The 20,830-nt window shown below is 44.2% G+C and overlaps 1 protein-coding gene across 2 annotated transcripts in view; it reads left to right on the top strand.

Moving 5' to 3' along the window:
* The first annotated feature begins 17,973 nt into the window (after positions 1 to 17,973).
* DAB2 (DAB adaptor protein 2) overlaps positions 17,974 to 20,830 on the top strand; it is a 28,704-nt gene continuing 25,847 nt past the window's right edge. For both annotated transcript variants that reach the window (XM_014268329.3, XM_005488821.4), the window contains exon 1: positions 17,974 to 18,175. The gene's annotated coding sequence lies outside the window, so the exon portion shown is untranslated. The remainder of the gene's footprint in view (positions 18,176 to 20,830) is intronic.

Genomic DNA, 20,830 nt, shown 5'->3' with positions numbered 1-20,830 from the left:
TTAGTAATTGTTTGCAGCTGCCCATTAAATCTATTTCCTTTAAATCCCATGGTACTGAAGGCAAAAAAAGTATTTATGCCAATTTTTATGCATGCTAGTGTTGAATATAAACCCCTCCACTGTGGTCCCCAAACCATTTTTGGTTTGTTTCTGTTTTATTCCAAATACAGACAATGCACACAGTCACTTCATGTTCCAAACCAGAAATAAAATCATGAGGACGTAAAGGAATGTACAGAAAATATATTCAAGTCATCACAAAACAAAAGAGAAGTAGTTGGAAGTCCTGAGTATTGGAAGTTCATTAAATGGTCGGTCTGTATCTGCACTAAGTCATGCCCACAGTACAAAGGTGGAACTAAGCTTGGGTAGACTCCTTGACATAAAATACCTCAGACTGACTCAGATCTGGTGCTTAGTGTTCACAGAGATTTGCATTCCAGCTTGTAATTTGCTTTGATTTTAAACGTGCATTTTGTTGCACTATGACTCAGCAATTAATTTGTCCCATGGGTGTATTAAAGTGTTGCCCTCAGCTAAACTCATTTACCTTGTAATATTTACATTGTAGAACTAAGTTTGGCTTTCAATGTAATGCTTTTACCTTTCACACAACTATTCCATGCCTTAATTACGCATCTGAACCTTACTTTCTCGGAAAACAGCAGCATTAGTTAAGTAAAAGCCTGTGGCATTTTTAATACCATTCAAAGATGATGGACCCAAACAATTTCTATTTTCCAAGCACTATGTGGAATGAAGAGTAAACAGAATTTTTTAAAGGAATTTCTCTGTGAGGTCAGTACAAAAGCCATTATCAACATTCGTTTATTTTTGCACAATAGTAAATAAGGAAATATGAGAAATCTGTCTCACATTATCATCTTCCTCTGATACTGGAAAGGCTATTCTTGGATTTGTTCAGCAATTTCTTTCCCTTCCATTTCCACCCCCTCATTTTGTGCACACATGCAAAAACCATCTGTGTTAAAGAGATGACACATTTCTCACTTTGGACCCATTCCTTTCCTTTTTTAGGGAGAGCTGCTAGAGTCTTCTCTAGACAACTCAACAAGTGGCAGCATTTATTTTCACTAACTATAGAAAATACAGTTTTTCAGCACTAAAAAATCACTGTTTGGACAAGAGTATGTGATACAGAGAGGATTCAGACTACAACAAAGGTCATTTGCATTCTGCCTAAATTCAATTCACTTAGCCAAATATTTTTGTATGACAGAACGACTACAAATGATTCACGTAAGGAGGAAAAGAACGAGTAGATATATCTGATGCAAAGATATCTTCAGCAAAGGAAGGGAACAAGCTGGAGTCTTCTCAAAAGTCCTGTGCTATTTGTTGGGCTAGTCAATGAACTTTGAGTAGATTTCACTGACGCAGTGACTGGGGTGACATCAACAGTAGAGACTCATTTAAATAAATTTTTTACAAAAAGAATGTATCATTATGTCCCGTCCCACTCAGTCTGTGCAATCTTGTTTGATAACTGCTCCTGTCATGCCCAGAAAGAAACAATCTTTTCATTTCAGGTTATCCTACAGTGGTCTAATTTCCCTGTTACATTTTATTGCAATATCGCAATTAGAAAAATACCAACACAGGCATTTGTAAATGAGAGGCAAATACAATCCAGCTTCTGTCTCCCACAGACAAAGAGGTTACTTTTGCTACACAGCTTAGTGTTTCCCCATGAAATATTTTTACTTCCTTTACTCCAAATACTACTATAAAAATAAAAAATTGCTTTTTTCTAATACACCAGCAAGGAAATGAGTAGTTCACAATGTAAGTTCTTGCACAACCCAAAGAGGCATAGTGTATGAGACAGAAAAGCCATGTAAACAATAAAAGTAGAGAAGCAAGAGAATAATCATGGGAAACTGGCAAAAGGAGAAGCAAAATGTAAGCCAAGGCTTACATGGCTTCCAGTGTATTTCTGCTTGCAAAGTGTATTTGCTTTTCTTTAACTATTTCATTTCTTTCTAGGCTTTCCTTTGCTACTCTTTCTCTGTAGCAGGAAAGACAAAGAGCTCTTCTGCAGTCTGTGTCTTTTCCTTGTGCTATGTCTCTGCCCATTGGCTGATATCATCACTCTCATGTGTACAGGTGGCTGGAGCTGCAACTCCATTTCCCTGTCACAGTCCTACAACAAGGTGATTTTTCTGCTGCAGCCCCTAAGGCTTTCTGCTCATTTGCTCTGTTTTTGTATATTCTCCTTTTACCTGCATCATCGGCAGCAGTGGAAGGGCTTCCCTCTGGAGCTGAGCCACCAGCACATAATTCTGTTCACCTTCAAATCTGAGTATTGCTTTTGCATGGGGACTTGGGTTTGAATTGTTTTATTGATTAACCCCTGGCTGTCTTGTATTCTATCTCTTCAAATCACAGAAAATTGACTGTTAGTGCAAAACTACACCCAAAATCAACAGATGACTGCCTTTAATCTTGTCCATAATTTTAATATGCTGTCAGTTGACATGATATAAAATGGAAAATGGGGATAATTTGAGACCAATTTAAGAAATCTGGCTTGAAAAATTGTACTATTTAACTGTTCAGAGTGATGGTTGGATAGTATCTCTATTTTTCAGTTTGCTTTCCATATTTCTTGCTTTTTTTTTAAATATTTGTAATCAGAAGTTGAGTCTTCAGTTGGTTCTCCTAAAGTTTTTGACAATTCTAGCTTTTTGAAAAGGATTTTTGAGCACTCTCACAAAATGCCTTCCTCTTTCACTTGTTTGACTTAGGAAACACTGAAGCTGCACCAGTCTGATCTGCAGTCTGCTAGACCAAGACACTTCTAGAGACACCAATGAGTTTTTCATATGCAAGAATCAAATAGCTTTCAAAACAAAACAAACACTCTAAAGTTTTGGGTCATCTTCATAAATCATGAAAAGATGCATTCTTCAACTGTCTCATCAAAAAAAAAAAAAAAAAAAGAAAAAGAAAAAGATAAAGGAATGTAGGGAAAGGGAGGAGAAAGGAAAGGAGTAAGTCAATGATTTATCAGGCTCCCAGGATTCTTTTTTACCACTATATGAGCCACTCCATAAACCAATTCATCCCACCATCATCACAAGAAAAATCACAGTTCTGAATGAGCCTGAAGGCCTTGCTAGCCTGTCTCCAACAGCAGCATTAAGTAGATGGCTGAGAAAGTGCATAAAAGAACAAGTGCACAGTATAATCCTACATGACTCTCTGAGATTCCCATGTTTTCACCTCAGGATCTTCCTAAGCTGCATGTAGTCTCCACATGCTTGGTTATGCTTCCTGTATCCCTCCCCCTGAATTTTCAGTCATCCCTGGAGCCCAGGTGAGCTCTTTCCTACCATACCATGCTTTGGTGTTGTGAAGAGCCACTTTCTCTCTTCTGAGCCATGACTTTTGCCCTTTTATAGACCTCTTGTACATTGTCCCCAGGCATGTCTTTTCCACACAAGAGAATTGCTAAGGATTGCTAAGAAATTCTTATACTTTTTGACAAGAGATGCATACTTTTTAGTATCGAGTAGCCTACATGTTTGGGAATGGTGTTTGTCCATGTAAATGTTCCATAGATACTTGTGGAAGTTCGCCACTTTTGCCCTCTGACTCCAGAGTGTTTATATTCTATTTCCTTCACCCAGTGTCCGTACTTAGAATTGGCCTATAAGCATCTGTGTTTGCTCCTAATACCTCACTGAATAACAAATACACCTACAGTTTTCTAGCAGGCAAATAAAAACCCTCTGTTCTGTGGGTTTTGGTGTAAATTTACTTTATTTACAATTAAGAATTTAATGCTTGAAAATAAACAGTCTCACCAACAATTTCCAGGATAACAGTGTACAGTGTATTTCTTGAGCCACATTAACTCACAATCAACAGTTTCTCATATGCACAGGGAGTTTGATTTAACACTCTGCAGAAAGCAAACACCCCCAAAATGACATAATTACAGCCTCACATAATAACATTCTGGCTGAGAACAAAATTTCTGCTGTGTTCAAATGGTGAGTCTTCTGGTTGAAGGAGAGCTACACCCAAATGTAGAGGGGCTAAATTAGATACTTCTTGCCTGAAGGCAGCAAACTGGACTCCACACTAGTCCTGCAGCTGTGCTTGCCAACACCTCCCCAGGCAAAAACCACCTTTTTAGCATCAGGAAGTACAGGAAGTACTGAGTTGCAAATTTTTTTCTTACCATATTTTCTTTTAGGAAGCTCAGTAATTGTTGTAGACTGCTACTAAATGTAGTAGTCTAATTAACCCAGATTCTTAGCAAGCAGAGAATTATCTGTTCCATTTATACAATATACTCTAGATGACACATTTTTATCTAGCTACAGAAACAGCTGAAACTTTGAAATAATTTCAAGTATTATCTGATTCACCCAGTTGTGTTCACTAGGATTCAGTTCCATGCTTATCTCACAAAGGCTATCTCATATCTACTTTTGAAAACTACTCAGATGATGGCTGCCACTGTCACCATCCAGGCTGCGTGGCACTTGCAGATAAATCTTTGTTAGTACCTAAGAGACACCGCAAAGAGAATGCCACGTGTGCCATGTAATGCCTGACTCTTTATACAGTAAAAATAGTGATGGTCTTGATAATAGTAATTACTGTCTTTTTCAACATAGCACTGAAATCAAGAGAGCCATCTAGGTTGGGGTGCAACTGCAGGTACCCACCATGCTGCTGTCACAGGATTTTCCTGCTTGCCATTGCTCACAGAGGGTTGTTGCTTGGGCTGTGACACTTACAACTGCAAACCCATCCAGACAGCTGGGAGATTCAGCCTTAGCTTTGCAAACTGCGGACCCTGAAATACGATATTGCTACAGCTCTGATACTCAAGGCAGAAGCCTGCTGCAAAAGCAAGTGGATTTGCAGCAATATCTAGTCTAAGGAGGTGGCTTTATCATCCTATACTGAGAGAAAAATTTTCAAAAAGAACCCCAACATGCCAAAAAACTGAATATTTACACCCTTTCTGCCACAGTCAAATCCCAGCTATCCGTGAAGAAGGTTCCAGGAGTTTCCACAGGCATGCAAAGCCCTGAACGAGCCACAGGTAAGCAGGTGTGATGCTAATACTGCTTCACTGTGGTCCTGACAGATAAATGAGTCCAGCCCTGCTTTTGGGAGCACAGCTCAGTAACACACCTTCCAGCTGAGTCAGAATGCAATAGGCTCCCCTATTCCCTCCACAGAATACAATAGGTTCCCCTATTCTTCCCAGGCTACAGATGGCTTTAGCCCTTCCTTTAGCAAGAATATGCCAGTTTGTGTTTGGTTTTTAATCACAAAGATTTTGTAGGGAGACATTGAAACACTTAAACCCTGACTCTAAAAAAAAAAAAAAGAAGCCATAGAGATGGCAGTCTCTAAGTCTAACTTGTGCTTAAGCATTGAGAACCATCACTGTGCAGGCAGACAAATGCAAAAGACATAAATGGATAACCACGTGTCCAAAGTCCATTCACTTTTGATCAGTAGAGTTTTTTCCCTTTGGTGTCATAGCACAAACCAATTAATTTTTATGAGGTCTATTTATGCAACTTCTGCATTATTTTCTAGTTACATCAGAATACACCAGGATTTCCTTGAAAATCCTGCCAATTACTCCTATGCTTGTATGATTACCTGAATGCAGATTAGATCTTCATCTATCATTGTCATACAAATGAGAGATCATCCTAGCAGACAATGTTCAAGATGAATTAGATTTAAATATCAAATTAAAAGTCATAACTGTAGCTACTGATGCAATTAAATGAAAAACACTAATTAGAATGGAAATTGGTTTTTACAAAATTTCACCTCGTTAACTTTTGAATTTCAGTCAGTAATTAAATACATTTGAAAAATTGCTTTCCTATTATGAAGGTAGAAGTTTCCAATTTAGAACACTGTTTCTTGTTAAAGTATGCTATCAAATGTATCTTCCTTGTATATCTATACTAACTTGTCTCTTTTAGTCTCTGTAGAGGTTCTCTACATACATGTAGATCCATGTACACTTAATCAAATCACTTTTAGTAGTATGAGCTTACAAGCATATAGTTACTTCCTTTTGGCCCTTTTTTACTGTTAAGAATGCACTTTTAACACAAACAGAAAAGCAGCAGAAATGAGATTTGCAACACGCTGGAAATAGCCACTCTAAAATTGATATAGTCTCTTTGCCTTGAAAGAAAACGAAAATTTAATATATAATTTAGTGAATTAGATGATTCACAAATTCAAAACACTCAGTTCCTCATATTGCAACAGCTGTAATGTCAACATTAGCTGTTAATGAACAAATACCCTTGTGTCATCATTATCTTGCTCAGCTTTCACTTCTCCATGAGCCAACTTTAGTCTCAGTCCTGGAAGCGGTGCATGAGTCACTCTGCACTTTCCAGGGCTGGTTGCATTCATAAAACTGCAGCTTTAAGTGTGGGATCTAAGTAGCCTGAACCAAAATCTGAGGTCCATCCTCACCAGTGCAGGGAAAAATTCAAGGAAGGCTTTGAATGCAGCTCCTGCACTGTAGCAATGTGTCAGCCAGAGTCCAACAGGAGTAACCCATGTCCATTATCTTATCTGGCAGATTCTGGTGCTCCTCCAGCTCCACAACAGAGAGATTCTACCATGCACATACCATCCATCAAGCCCAGAAAAAGGGAGAGGCCAAAGTAGGAGGTGTGCTGAGAAGGTCTGGATGGGGACCCGAGAAACTGGAGAAACAGACAGTGGAGTTCTACAGAGCAAATTCTGGTCCCTCAGCTAAATCAGATGGCTTGAGAACAGGGAAATGATGTGCCACAAGTGGAATAATGGAAAAAATCCTCCTTGCTTTTACCCACCGCCTCCCCTCACCCCAATTATAACCAGTTTAATGATTTCACAATACTCTGTGGTATTGCAATATTTTCTTGGTGTTGCTTTTGAAAAGAATTCAAGTATATCACTCGTCATGACTATGTACTGATTTAGCAGAAAATCAACACAGGATTTCACTGAACTTCAACTTCCCCATACTGACAAGCCATGGGACCCCAGAATTTGTACCCTTTGTGCAATTATTTATTAAAGAATTTAATAAAAAGTTAAAGCTTAAAAGTTAAGACTTTTAAAGAGTTGAACAGCAGTAGAGAAATGCAAATTTTTCTCTCAAAACTGTAGACTGGAAAGAAATAAGTAGAGGGAGTAAATGGAAGCTCACACTACTCCTCATTCCTTTTTCCTCTTTAATTCTGGCATGGACTAGGGTAAGCTGCAAAATTGCCATGTAGTGAGGGACTTTGCTCTTCTAACCTGGCACCCAGGTAGGAAGCAGGCAGAAGTGGAAGATATGGGAGCTCCTCAGTCAGTTCCACTGGGTGAATTTAAAATCTAGTTGGATAACACACTTCCCTCTCTTACCCTTTTTACACTTCTGGACTTTTTACTGTATATATGGAGTAGGAATCCCATCAGCTTCTGTTCCAAGGTCTCCATTTCAGATACATATTCCTGTTTTCAGAGACTGGTGATTTGGTTTCAGGATATTTTTGCTGCACTGAATTTGGATGTGCTTTTTTCACCTCACGCAAGAAGGCACCAAATAAATTGAAATCTTTCAGTACTCTTTGAAACCTGCTTTTATGTAGCATATTCATGCTGTGTCAACCAAAATGTGCATTATTTACAGAGCAGATAAACTGAGATCCTTTAGCATAAACTGCAGGTGTACATCACCCCTGACCAGGGAGAGTGATGCTGTCATCATGGTCCTCCTCTGGTGCCACCTTCTCAGGGACTAAACTGACTAGTGCAAATTCTGATATAAATTTGGAGTGTACCTGTTAGGAATTACAGAGAGACCAGCCACAGTTTGCCATACAGAGCACACAGCTGACAGCAGCAGTGACAGACAGCTTTCAAGGAGGGTCTTTTGCCAGTCTGAGTCTGTGCTGGCCCAGCACATCTGCTGTGTATCCCCAGCGAGCACCAAGAGCAGGTGTCTGATCCTGAGCACAGCTCCCAGGCTGAGAGTTGCCCTAGACCAGACACCTATCAGCTGTTTTCACAGCAGCCCAATCCAAGTTTATGCAGCTGGGCTCTATCAAAGCTGACCTTGAATGAATCTTCCGAGGGTGAAAAAAATATCACTATTTTTCTATAAAGGCTACATTCATTTTCCCAGACAACAGGAAAAGGGCTCTCAAACAACAGAAAAAAAAAAAAGAAAAACAAACCCCAAAAAAAACCCCAACGTGGCGATGCAAAAAAATTGTTTCAAAACCTCCCTTTCTGCTGGTGATCCTTGTTAAGAATAATACAGATAGCCTGTGACACATGAGCAGCATGGAAACTGACATGGAAGATGTTTCCTAAGCTCCAAACAGACACTGGATTTAAGTAGCAAGTAGCTGGATAACTTCCAAGAGCTAATGCTGCCTTGTGTTCAGATTGTTTGAATGTATCATGAAACTTCAGAGCACAGAGAGGGTTGGAAAGAGGAGGTAAAAACGTGAGACAGACGAAGGCAGGGAATTATGGCACAGAGCTGCCACCTCTTTTGGGGCAGTACACAGTGAGGTGTGCATGGGCACTGGGGGAAGATGCAGCCCAGGATTACAGGTTTAAATGGGGGCTCATAAAATCAGCTTAAGGTGAAGTTTGTGTCAGCAAAGTAACAGAGCCATTTGTACAGTGGCCCTTCTAACAACCACTGGAGTATTAGTGTGCACTATCACTCATTGTCAGCCCACATACGTAAAAGATGTTCCTTATGGCAGCTTTATCAGTAGATTCTCAGCTACCTTGCTATGAATTTTCAAGTTCTGTTTATCAGGTTTCTCCAAATTATGGAGAAATTTAATCCTTGTAGAAGATGAACATGCTGAAAAGCTTTTTTCCTGTCACTAAAACAACATGTGTTTGTGTAGAATACTTTTGCAGCAAACTCTTTGTGCCCTTCATCATTTCCTGTGCTCTGATTCACATGACTGTTGCCTTTGTGAGATGTTGAGAACAGGGACTTTTGGTATTGGTACTTGGCTTAGATGGCCTGATGTAAGATGACAGCTCAATGTAAATCAGTGGAAGTCAAGTTCTTATTTACAAAACTCTTATATTTTTTTAAATGTGGAATTTGAATTTGCAAGTATGGGTTTGTCCAAAAAAAAAAGTTATTTAAAATTTGAATTTGCACATTTTCTGGCCCATAACCAAGACTGAACAGTTTGTATTTTCCAGATTTGGGGAGTCTCAAAGCTGGAGTGGCACAGCCCTCCATTAAGTCTTTGTGAAAGAGCAGCGCAACACCAGAAAAATTAATGGCTGCTCTATTTACACACTTAGCAACCTCAGCAGGGGAACACATTTCACCCTTGAGATCAACTCTGTCTGAAAGAAAACAGTTTCCAGAAACACAGTGCTGGAGAGGACTGTAAGTCCAGGCTCATACAGTCACAGACAACAATGTAAAAGAGTTCTTTAGCCCAGAAGGGCCCCCACAAACCACAAAATACTTCCCAACACCCTGTAACAAGCCTACAACTTATGGTGCAAAACACCAAAAGCCACAAAGACTCCAGTGTGGCACAGGAAGAGGGAAGGAAAGCTCCAGCTCAGCACCACCACCTTTGGCCTTGACAAAAGCAAAGCCCAGGGGAGAGGAATATTTTTTTTTAATTTGCCATCTGAAAATTGTCAAAAAAGTTTCCAACATAATTGTCCTGTAAAATGTGCCCAAATAGTATTTAATTCGGGAGGGACAATTATGTAGTGATGAGTCCCTAAAACTGTTTGCCTTCTCACTCAGTTTTTTTAACTGATGGCTGCTCTGTTTCTTTCTAGAGAAGCAGTGTGTCAGTAATCATTAAATACCCAACAGCTTACACTGGAGTGTCCTTCCCTGTAAGCAGAAACTGAAAACAGTATTCCTCAGTCTTCTTTGCCAACTGCATTTGTGAAAAACAATCAGAAAAATGTATTCAAGACACAAACCTGTGATTTTCCTTTTTCTATTTTAAATCTCTCAGATTTGGAGTGATGCCCAGATTTGGATTTTGCCCTCTCAAAATATCTTGTGAGCATCCAGTTGGGCTGGTGGTTTGTTTGTTTCTCTGCTTTCTACATGATAAGTTATATTCATGGTTACATGTAACCTAACACATATTTTAACTGCATTTTCAAAAGAAAGGCCAAAACAACAGCAACAAAAGTTTCATTCCAGAGATGTAGAGCCAGCTTGGACTTGGCAGGCAAATGTTGCTTTAAACATGGCTTGACAGACCTCCCAAAACATAATGAATATGGCATCAGAATATGCTGAAATGGGAATTTTGGTTTGTTGCAAAATTAGAGCGTATTATTTTCCTTTCATTGCAGTTTTGCTGTCTAGTATATAGACTATTTTCTTCAAAAACTCAGAATCCTGCTGTTCTCAGTAGGAGTTGCATATTATGGCAGTGCTGTTGGAAGTCTTACTTAGAATGACTGAAATATTTTTGTAGGGTGGCAACTTCCAAGTCATCATTAATGTTTACAGTCTCAATAGAGTTTGCATTGCTATAGTAACTCTTAAAGGAACATTCCTAAAAGAAAACTAAAAAAAAAAGGAAGCCACATTTTTACCAAACAATTTTAACATAAGTATTTTTCCTGAAGTATTTCAGTAATTTATATTTTAAACAAATGAGACCCAAAGAAAAAGAGGGCCTCTAGTATTAGCAAATCATTTTTATATACTGCCAAGTGATGGGATGAGACAGAACTTGGATAGGTGCCCTCTCTTAAAAAATATAACCTCTGTCTGCTCTGATTGAAGTAAGTATGGGAAAGAGGTTACGGAAAATGAGGCTTCTTGTCAGCAATTTTTTTGTATGTGGAATTCTGTGGCTATTATTGCAAAAAAACTTATTCTGCCATGATTTTTCTATTTACCTCTATGCCAATTTATAGAAAACAAAGCTGTATTTTGAGTAATCAGTGTCATGCACTGTAGAGAGATCATTGATACAGCAATTTATGTCCTATCATGTCGATTCCTCAGCATGAGCTAGAGTATATGCAGCAATCATTTTCCCGAGAAGAAGCAAATTGTGCTCAACTCCATACATTTTTTAGTTGTATTTATGCAAATGAATTTGTTCTACGCTTCTCTAATATTTTACATTACTAAAATCCAACTTTTTTTCATAAAGCAGTGACCTAGTAATCTGTATTTATTGGGAAAATCCTAAATTCATTTTGCAAACCATCTGTCTTCTAGCAATGACAGTGTTCTTATCTTCCAGACTGCTTGGAATGCTACAGCTGGGGAGAGGCAACAGGATTTGAATGTTCTCAGGTGTTTCAAATCATAATCATCTTATGACAGTGAAAATGTTTCTCAACATTTTTTATATCAGTTATGACAAAAGGAAGCACAAAGTCTAATTTGACTAGCAAAAAAAATCAAACTCTGAAAAACAGCAAGAGAGAGCTTTTTAGAAGAAAAATTTTGCAAACAGGAAGTTTGCAGGAATGAGCAAAGTCCAAGAAGTAAGAGTCATATCCTAACACTGATCTTACAAGTACCCTACAAAATTTACTTAGTTTGAAATTACTAAATGGCTTTGCTCTAGCTTTTCTGCTAGTCTGAGTAAAGCAAAGACAAATTGATGTGGTCAGGAGCCACAAACTAAGCACCAAAACTCCAAGACCTCATTTGTCTAAGTCAAAAACATTTCAGATTAAACAGGAATCATAGTGTGTTAAATGTTAATCACTACCTCAGAGATAAATCATAAGAGACCACCTCAGGCTTTCAACAGCTAAAATCATTGTTTTTCTCTCAAAGGCGAACACCAAAAACTGAGCCTCCATTTTCTTGTATAGATTAGGAACATATAAGAGGAATTTCTATAATGATTCTCTGTGTCCTTTTTTTGTTAACTAAAACCAAAAATATTAACCCTGGGTGAAACACAAACAATTTGGGATGGCAGTAAGGATGAGCCAACCTGAACAAAATACTATGAGCAAATTTAAGATAAATGAAATGCACAATAGAATGGAATGAATGGGTCAGTTTAGATGGTCCCCACACCTGTCCCTCTCTTTGAATTGGAGATATGTCAGCTCACAAACACTGGTAAAATCTCACATTTGATGAGCTGATGCATGAGACTGACAAACTAAAAAAGAACAAAAAAGGAAGAAGCAGCAGTTTCGCTGTATTCCTCATGATGTGCTATTCACAAGGTGGAAAAGGAAGATCCTAAAATAGGAGCTGACAATTAGACAGTAAGGCTGCTAAGAAGAAACTATTCTAGAAAATTAGGATCAAGGATAACTGGAAAATCCTAGCTGAAGGTGTAGCTCCAGAGATTTAGAGGAACAAGAACAAAGCAACAAGCAAAGGTAATATGTGAAAAGTGCAGGGACAGCTCTAAGGAATGCTGAGAAGCAAATGAAGTGAGAAGAAAACCTCAATGAAAAGTAAAGGGCACAAAGAGGACTCATTCTTCTCCATAGACAACATATCACATGACCAACATCTAAATACCATAAATATCCTGTTAATTTTACAGAAGTTATCATTTCTGGTGCCTTGAGGATGTTGAAATTAAAAGTATAGAAGAACAAAATTTAACCTGGGCACTGTTAGGAAACAAGTAAAAGCCTTTGTTCAAGCAGATTAATTTCGGTACTTCTATAGGAGTTCTTGTGCTCTAATTCTGTTTTGAATGTCAAGTTATTCTGCAGCATAAAATACCCCTCTGAACTCCACTCTTGTTAACCTCAGTTAATGAAAGCAATTTACTTGCAAAGAGTTTTGTGAATACATAATAAAAATGTTATGTTCTATATTGAGAGGTTCACTAAAAATGTATTTCACTATATTACATGTTACTGACATAGAGGAACAAGGTACATGGACCAAGAGAAAGAAGATGAGCAGATAACAAACAGTTAAAATCATATCTCTCCAAAGGTCCGCACTGCATATTTTCATCCAAAAGTGTTTTTGAGAGTATTTATGCTACCTTTTGAGTATTCTTACAGAAATATGCCAGGGCTGTCCTCAGAGCAGTGTGCTACTCAGGAATGCACTGACTGAATTAGGGTGAAATAACCTACATAGTAAACACCATTTGAGGAAGATTTCTGAAAGTACATGAGCGCAGAAAGGCTGTAACCAAAGTAGCTCCTGTATAAACAACAGAAGAAAGAGCTAAGTGTATTTCTTCTTTTGGATCACTGATCCCAGCAGTGCTGTTTCCTGGCCTTGACTATTTATGAGCTAAACACAAAAATAATGTTACAGTCTCATATAGATTAAGCTAACACCTTTTGGGCACTAGTTTGTACTTTTTTGGGCTCCTCGGTTACTTACTCTTTTACTTGGACAAATTCAAATATGAGGCTTAGTTCCTGGAATTTCAGATAAATTTATTTAATCTCAGACTCCCTTCTGCTCACTCTATGTACTTCATAACTACAGAGACAATCTTCAAAAATGCGACAGAATCCATATTCGTAAGGATATCTACACCCAGTTATGCTACATTAAATAAGATCCAGTGGATTTTAATACATTTTTCTAGATTTTCTAAGATCTAAATTGTGTATAATGCCTAATTTATGCAACTTTCCTTTACAAATCACAAGGGTTGAGGACACTGACACATACAGACAGGGAATCATGCAGCACATCAAAGACAGGTTTCAATTAAATGAAAGGAGTAAGACTTGTTTTGTAAGCGTGGCTTTCAAAACTATCTAAATGATTTAAAATCAAGTCATTTTAACCAGAATTTGCAAACACAGCTAAGAAAATCAACTGTCAAATTCCATTTAACAGGTTAGGAATAATGAGCCAGATCCCAGAAGAGCCTCACATGTTTGGATGCTAAATATTATGAAGTCCAAAAGTCAAGCACCAGCTGTGGACTCAGAAAACAGAGCCAAAATATGTAATACACAAAAACAGAAGGAGCTGCAGCCAGCCAACGGAAACACTGCCAAGAAGAATGGTCTGAAATTCTCCCTCTCTTCTGGACATAACACCTCTCCAGAGAAGAAGCACACCATAGCCAGGATCCCTTCCTGAAAGCAGGAATGTAGGTGCACAGGTACTGTCAGCCAGGCCACAGTTTCTGGCCATGTTTTGTCAAGATAGAAAGAAGTCACCTCCCATATTTAAAGAGTAGCCTCACAGTCGGAGAACATGGCTTAGGTATTGGCCCTTCTTAATCCTGATGGCTGCCAAACAAAATACTCTGTTTGTTTATCTAACCTGGGTCGGGGTAATGCACTCTTTCAAATGAGATAATATTGCCTACCAGTGTATTTTCTGCTTGGACAAATTCATGGTCCTGAGGGAAAACATGGCTGCAGATGAGAGGATTTACAAGAAACCGCTGAACAACTCAATGAGCCTCTTGTTTTGGGAGAGCTGGAGGGCTGCAGCAGTGGCAAGGAATATGCTTCTAGTCCTAAAATTCACCATCTCCTCCTCAAGTACTCCTATCTGAAGCAAGTCAGACAGTAAACTATTGCTGGAAATTATCCACTCTCAGCCACACATTAGTAGTCATCAGCTGAGAGAGCTGTTAGCTTCACCTGTTAGTAAATACCACTGAAAGCAATCTAAAATAATTGGGTTTACCTCAGTGGCTAAAGGCACAGACTGAGAGCAGTTTTACCTCATTTGAGTCTCAACAGTTCTTACACTTCTCCAACTCAATCACTTCTGAATTGCTGAACATATTACCAATGTAAATCCCTGTGGCAGTCTGAGTCTGAAACACCCAGATTTGGGCCTCAAGAAGAAAACCTTCAATGAAATAATTATTCAAGTCAATCCTTGATTCCAGGATAAAATATTTTCAAGACAAGTTTTGATGAATCAGCATTTGGGTATTGAGGTTATCAATGTACATTTCCTGGAGATATGACTACAGCTGAACTAAAATTAACTATAGATTGTAATTTCAGATTTTAAAACAGCAAGGAAGCTTTTTGCTTCGGATACTCTGTGGACTTTAACTGAATTTATAAAAAGAAGTGGTCAGCAAGTCCAAGTCACATGAGAAACTTGGCTGAGAAGTCCAAAGGCTGAAGTACAAATTCTTCCTTCATGTTTCCTTTGTCATACTTCACCTTTTCCAGTTGTCAGCAGTGAAGCTTCACTGAAAACATACTTTCTAGAGCAGTTTTCCATTATGTTTTTCCCTCACATATTCCAAAGTGAGAATGCTCTAGTTCATTCCTGTCAGCCTTTTTTAGCAGTAAGACACAAGTTTGCAAGTTCTCTTACATTCAGTCATTTGCTGTGTGTCTGCAATGTCTGTAGCAGTGCAGGAAAGTGTATGGGAGCAGACAGTTTACCTTATGGCAAATTCCAAGGAAGTATTTAAAGTTCAAATGAAATTCCAGCATTCAAAGTGGGAGGTTTAAGGAAAAAAGTCCCAGATCTGTCAGTGAAAAGTTTAATTATGGACAAGATGACACACACATAGCAAAGCACACAAAGGCCAAAACATCTCTGTGGAAGCACATTCCAATAAAATCTTAAATAAAATCTTATTACTTTAATAATAAACCATGCATTCCAGAGCAAGCCATCGCAAGATTAGCTACCAGGTTGATTTGCTGCGAGCATATTTTTCACAAACTGTTATTGATACCACTTTCGAGGCATTTGTGAAAGCTGATGTCTTCTGAAGATCTCTGCCCTTCAGTGGAGTTTTTCGAGCTGCTGCCAGTTTCCACCCAGACTGGAATCCTGGTGATCCTAATGACAGGCTGTGGTTTGGGTAGAGTTAACATCCGGAAAGCTATAGAAAAACTCACTGAGGTGAAGGGTTCCAGCTGCAACTTCAAGATAATTTTAGATCTGCTGAAAAATGGCTTGTGTTTGGGAAGTGCTGAGGTTGATACTGTTCTGTACAAAAAGCAGTTAACTTACACAAAAATGTCCTTATGCGGGGGCTGAGCCTATGCCAGCAGTAGTAAAATTGGACACAAAAAAATATAAGAAAAAAGTTAGAATCTTGGGAAACAGCACTCCCTCTCTACTACAGCCTTTAACTGGTCACTCCTACAGTCATAACAGCCATGGTACATTTGATTTTGGTTTTGCTGTAGAGAAATAGAAATAATCTTAATTTTCATAAAGTATAAAATATGTCCTCATGTAGTGCAGTATAGATGAAATAACTGAATTCCTGTGGGGTTTTCTGCCTGGGTTCCTCCTGCATTCAGAAGGCAAGGCAACCCTATTGCATATGTTTAATGCAACATTTCTGAATTTTAGCATTTAGCACAACAATGTGGAATATCAGGGGAGATGCTCTTAGCCAATTTTAAAAAAAATAGTGCATTCCTTCATTTTTTATTTTCCAAGAAAACCATAATTTTTCAAGTTAGCTATTAACCACTTTTTAGTTTAAAAAAAAAAGTTTTCCTGTGGGCTGTTAGTGATGTTCCAAGTGCTGGTGCATACTGAAGGACCTCTTGCTGTTTCTGTACTTGATGTAATTTCATTGCACCTCTTAAACTGCTCACTTCTGGCAAATGAAAAGCATTTTCCTTTATTCAAAATTCAATAACAAATAGTATAAATCACATCTTTAATCATTAGTGTGACTAGTTAAGGTATTTGGTGCAATGTGCCAGGAGTTTATTTGGGCAAAACACAGATGATAATCCTGCTTACGCCAGCTCCAGGCTGGCCTGTTTCATAGAAGTTGCTTTGTTACTGCACTACGTTTAAAGCAGGCACAATTTCAACCTTCATGTCAGGCAGCCTGTGTGAGTCTCATAAAGGACGCTGAGCTGAGTATTATTCTTTAACATACCTACTGCCCAAGCAGGACCAAGGAGCTCCAGTCCTGCTGGTGGGTGTTTAGCGCAAGTTGTTCAAAACAATGTACAGGGCAGTGCCAGCTGTACAAAACCAACTTTGTTAAACATGAATTTAACTGTGTCCCAAAGAATTCAGATCTAATCCTGCCAATACCGACGTGTGTGCAGCCGCTAACATGCTAATTGTAGCAAAATCCTCCCTACTTCTGCGGTATGCACTTCCTTCTGTGAACGCTAGGCTAGAGTATAAAAAGACGTTTCTCTTGTCTTTTTTGGTTAAATTTAGCACTTCTCAGATGAAAGGCTGATACAGGCAAGTAAGACACAACTATCAGCTCGTACTCACCTCAGGCACAGGGAGGAATAGCACGGTCTAGCTATTAATGAAAAATAAGAATACCATGCCGTATCTTGAAAAGCATTGTATCCTTTAGTAGCTTTGGATGAGGATGTTTGTCAAATGCCAGTTTTGAGCCTTGACCTTCCCGGTAGTAAAATAAGTTTGTGTTAAATATTTCCATCTTTTGAAAACTTCGAAATATCTATCAAATGTATTTATTCAGCAGGGGGGAAAAGAAAAAAGTATTGCTCTCTTTTTTCTTTTCTTTTTTTTTTTTTTTAATTGAGTATTGGTGCAGACCCAAATGCACAATTTTGAACAGAATTTATAAAATAAAATAGGTTAACAACCTTGAAAAGGAAGAAGAAAAACCACCATTCTGCTACAAGGACAAAAATATAATATTTTTATCAGAGGTTCTTTCATACAAGTTGGAAAACTGCTGCACTACTCTGGGGGAAAAAAAAAAACCATGATAGATGTTTGAATAAAGATGAGTGGGAAGTACAAACGTCAGGTCTCGATGTGACCCAGAAACTGAATCTCACTGACCCAATATTTTGGTTCTGCAGGTCACAGATTAGAGGAGATGGAGGGTCGGGAGGGTGCTACAACCTGTGGGTGTCACTCGATCCCTGTCCCCGCAGGGTCCCACCTGCCTGTCCCCACGTCCCGCCTGTCCCCGTGGGTCTCCGTCCCGCCGTGGGAGCCCCCCTCCCGGCCCCGCAGCGGCGGCTCGCAAGGGGTTAAACTTGTGAGCACCGACACGTTGAGGGGGAGTAGCCAAGACCAAGCAGCAAAAACATCACAGCGCATTCCTGGGTAGTCGTCAGCTGCCAGCATCTGATTAAAACCATATCGCTCGCTGTGAGTGGCTAACTAATCTGAAGGCGAGAGTGCAACAGAATATTTAACCGGGGCCCCGGTCCCAGCCAGGCTACCGGCTGCTCTCACCGGATCATGCCCGGAGCGGCACGGATATAGCCCGTAAGGAGCTTTGCGCGCCGGGCTCGGCTCTCGCACGGCCGGGGAGGGGGTGAAGGAGCTGTCACTGGGGGAAGACGAATTTTTAATTTTTATTTTTTTTTTTTGCTACGACGCGACATTGTGTGCCGGCGGCGGGGCGCGGGGTACGTGTGGGGTGGGCGCTGACACGGCTGGTGCCGCAGGAGGGGCGCTGAGTGCCAGGCCGGGCTGGGCTCGGCAGCCGCGCTGAGGGGCGGTGGGTGCCTGCCCGGCCGGGCTGGGCTCGGCAGCCGCGCTGAGGGGAGGTGGGTGCCTGCCCGGCCGGGCTGGGCTCGGCAGCCGCGCTGAGGGGCGGTGGGTGCCTGCCCGGCCGGGCTGGGCCCGGCAGCCGCGCTGAGGGGCGGTGGGTGCCTGCCCGGCCGGGCTGGGCTCGGCAGCCGCGCTGAGGGGCGGTGGGTGCCTGCCCGGCGGGGCTGGGCTCGGCAGCCGCGCTGAGGGGCGGTGGGTGCCTGCCCGGCCGGGCTGGGCTCGGCAGCCGCGCTGAGGGGCGGTGGGTGCCTGCCCGGCCGGGCTGGGCTCGGCAGCCGCGCTGAGGGGCGGTGGGTGCCTGCCCGGCCGGGCTGGGCTCGGCAGCCGCGCTGAGGGGCGGTGGGTGCCTGCCCGGCCGGGCTGGGCTCGGCAGCCGCGCTGAGGGGCGGTGGGTGCCTGCCCGGCCGGGCTGGGCTCGGCAGCCGCGCTGAGGGGCGGTGGGTGCCTGCCCGGCCGGGCTGGGCTCGGCAGCCGCGCTGAGGGGCGGTGGGTGCCTGCCCGGCCGGGCTGGGCTCGGCAGCCGCGCTGAGGGGCGGTGGGTGCCTGCCCGGCCGGGCTGGGCTCGGCAGCCGCGCTGAGGGGCGGTGGGTGCCTGCCCGGCCGGGCTGGGCTCGGCAGCCGCGCTGAGGGGCGGTGGGTGCCTGCCCGGCCGGGCTGGGCTCGGCAGCCGCGCTGAGGGGCGGTGGGTGCCTGCCCGGCCGGGCTGGGCTCGGCAGCCGCGCTGAGGGGCGGTGGGTGCCTGCCCGGCCGGGCTGGGCTCGGCAGCCGCGCTGAGGGGCGGTGGGTGCCTGCCCGGCCGGGCTGGGCTCGGCAGCCGCGCTGAGGGGCGGTGGGTGCCTGCCCGGCCGGGCTGGGCTCGGCAGCCGCGCTGAGGGGCGGTGGGTGCCTGCCCGGCCGGGCTGGGCTCGGCAGCCGCGCTGAGGGGCGGTGGGTGCCTGCCCGGCCGGGCTGGGCTCGGCAGCCGCGCTGAGGGGCGGTGGGTGCCGGCTCGGCAGCCGCGCTGAGGGGCGGTGGGTGCCGGCTCGGCAGCCGCGCTGAGGGGCGGTGGGTGCCTGCCCGGCCGGGCTGGGCTCGGCAGCCGCGCTGAGGGGCGGTGGGTGCCTGCCCGGCGGGGCTGGGCTCGGCAGCCGCGCTGAGGGGCGGTGGGTGCCTGCCCGGCCGGGCTGGGCTCGGCAGCCGCGCTGAGGGGCGGTGGGTGCCTGCCCGGCCGGGCTGGGCTCGGCAGCCGCGCTGAGGGGCGGTGGGTGCCTGCCCGGCCGGGCTGGGCTCGGCAGCCGCGCTGAGGGGCGGTGGGTGCCTGCCCGGCCGGGCTGGGCTCGGCAGCCGCGCTGAGGGGCGGTGGGTGCCTGCCCGGCCGGGCTGGGCTCGGCAGCCGCGCTGAGGGGCGGTGGGTGCCGGCTCGGCAGCCGCGCTGAGGGGCGGTGGGTGCCTGCCCGGCCGGGCTGGGCTCGGCAGCCGCGCTGAGGGGCGGTGGGTGCCTGCCCGGCCGGGCTGGGCTCGGCAGCCGCGCTGAGGGGCGGTGGGTGCCGGCTCGGCAGCCGCGCTGAGGGGCGGTGGGTGCCGGCTCGGCAGCCGCGCTGAGGGGCGGTGGGTGCCGGCTCGGCAGCCGCGCTGAGGGGCGGTGGGTGCCGGCTCGGCAGCCGCGCTGAGGGGCGGTGGGTGCCGGCTCGGCAGCCGCGCTGAGGGGCGGTGGGTGCCTGCCCGGCCGGGCTGGGCTCGGCAGCCGCGCTGAGGGGCGGTGGGTGCCTGCCCGGCCGGGCTGGGCTCGGCAGCCGCGCTGAGGGGCGGTGGGTGCCGGCTCGGCAGCCGTGCTGAGGGGCGGTGGGTGCCGGCTCGGCAGCCGCGCTGAGGGGCGGTGGGTGCCTGCCCGGCCGGGCTGGGCTCGGCAGCCGCGCTGAGGGGCGGTGGGTGCCTGCCCGGCCGGGCTGGGCTCGGCAGCCGCGCTGAGGGGCGGTGGGTGCCTGCCCGGCCGGGCTGGGCTCGGCAGCCGCGCTGAGGGGCGCTGAGTGCCCGCCCGGCCGGGCTCGGCTCCGCTGGGTGCCCGGCCGCGCTGAGGGGCGCTGGGTGCACGGCCGCGCTGAGGGGCCGCGCTGCGGCGGGGTCGGGGGCGGCGGCGCCGCGGTGGCCCCGTCCCGTCCCGTCCCGCGGGGCTCTCGGCGCTGCCCGGGCCGAGCTCCTGGCTGCCTGTCCCGGCCGAGCTGCGGGAGAAGCCGCCCGCATCCTGCTCCTGGCTCCGGCAGGGCGGCTGGCTGGGGAAGCGTGAGAGTAAAGCAATATAAACGCGCCTTTTCAGTTCTGTGTGTGGGGAGGATGGGGTTGAAATAATTAAATTGATTAACTATATAAACTCTAAATTTCCTGGGTTTT

Source organism: Zonotrichia albicollis, chromosome Z, assembly GCF_047830755.1.
Source record: "Zonotrichia albicollis isolate bZonAlb1 chromosome Z, bZonAlb1.hap1, whole genome shotgun sequence".
In the NCBI taxonomy this organism is placed as follows: Eukaryota; Metazoa; Chordata; class Aves; order Passeriformes; family Passerellidae; genus Zonotrichia; species Zonotrichia albicollis.
The sequence above is the reverse complement of the archived record's forward strand: the minus strand, read 5'-3'. Positions and strand labels throughout refer to the sequence as shown.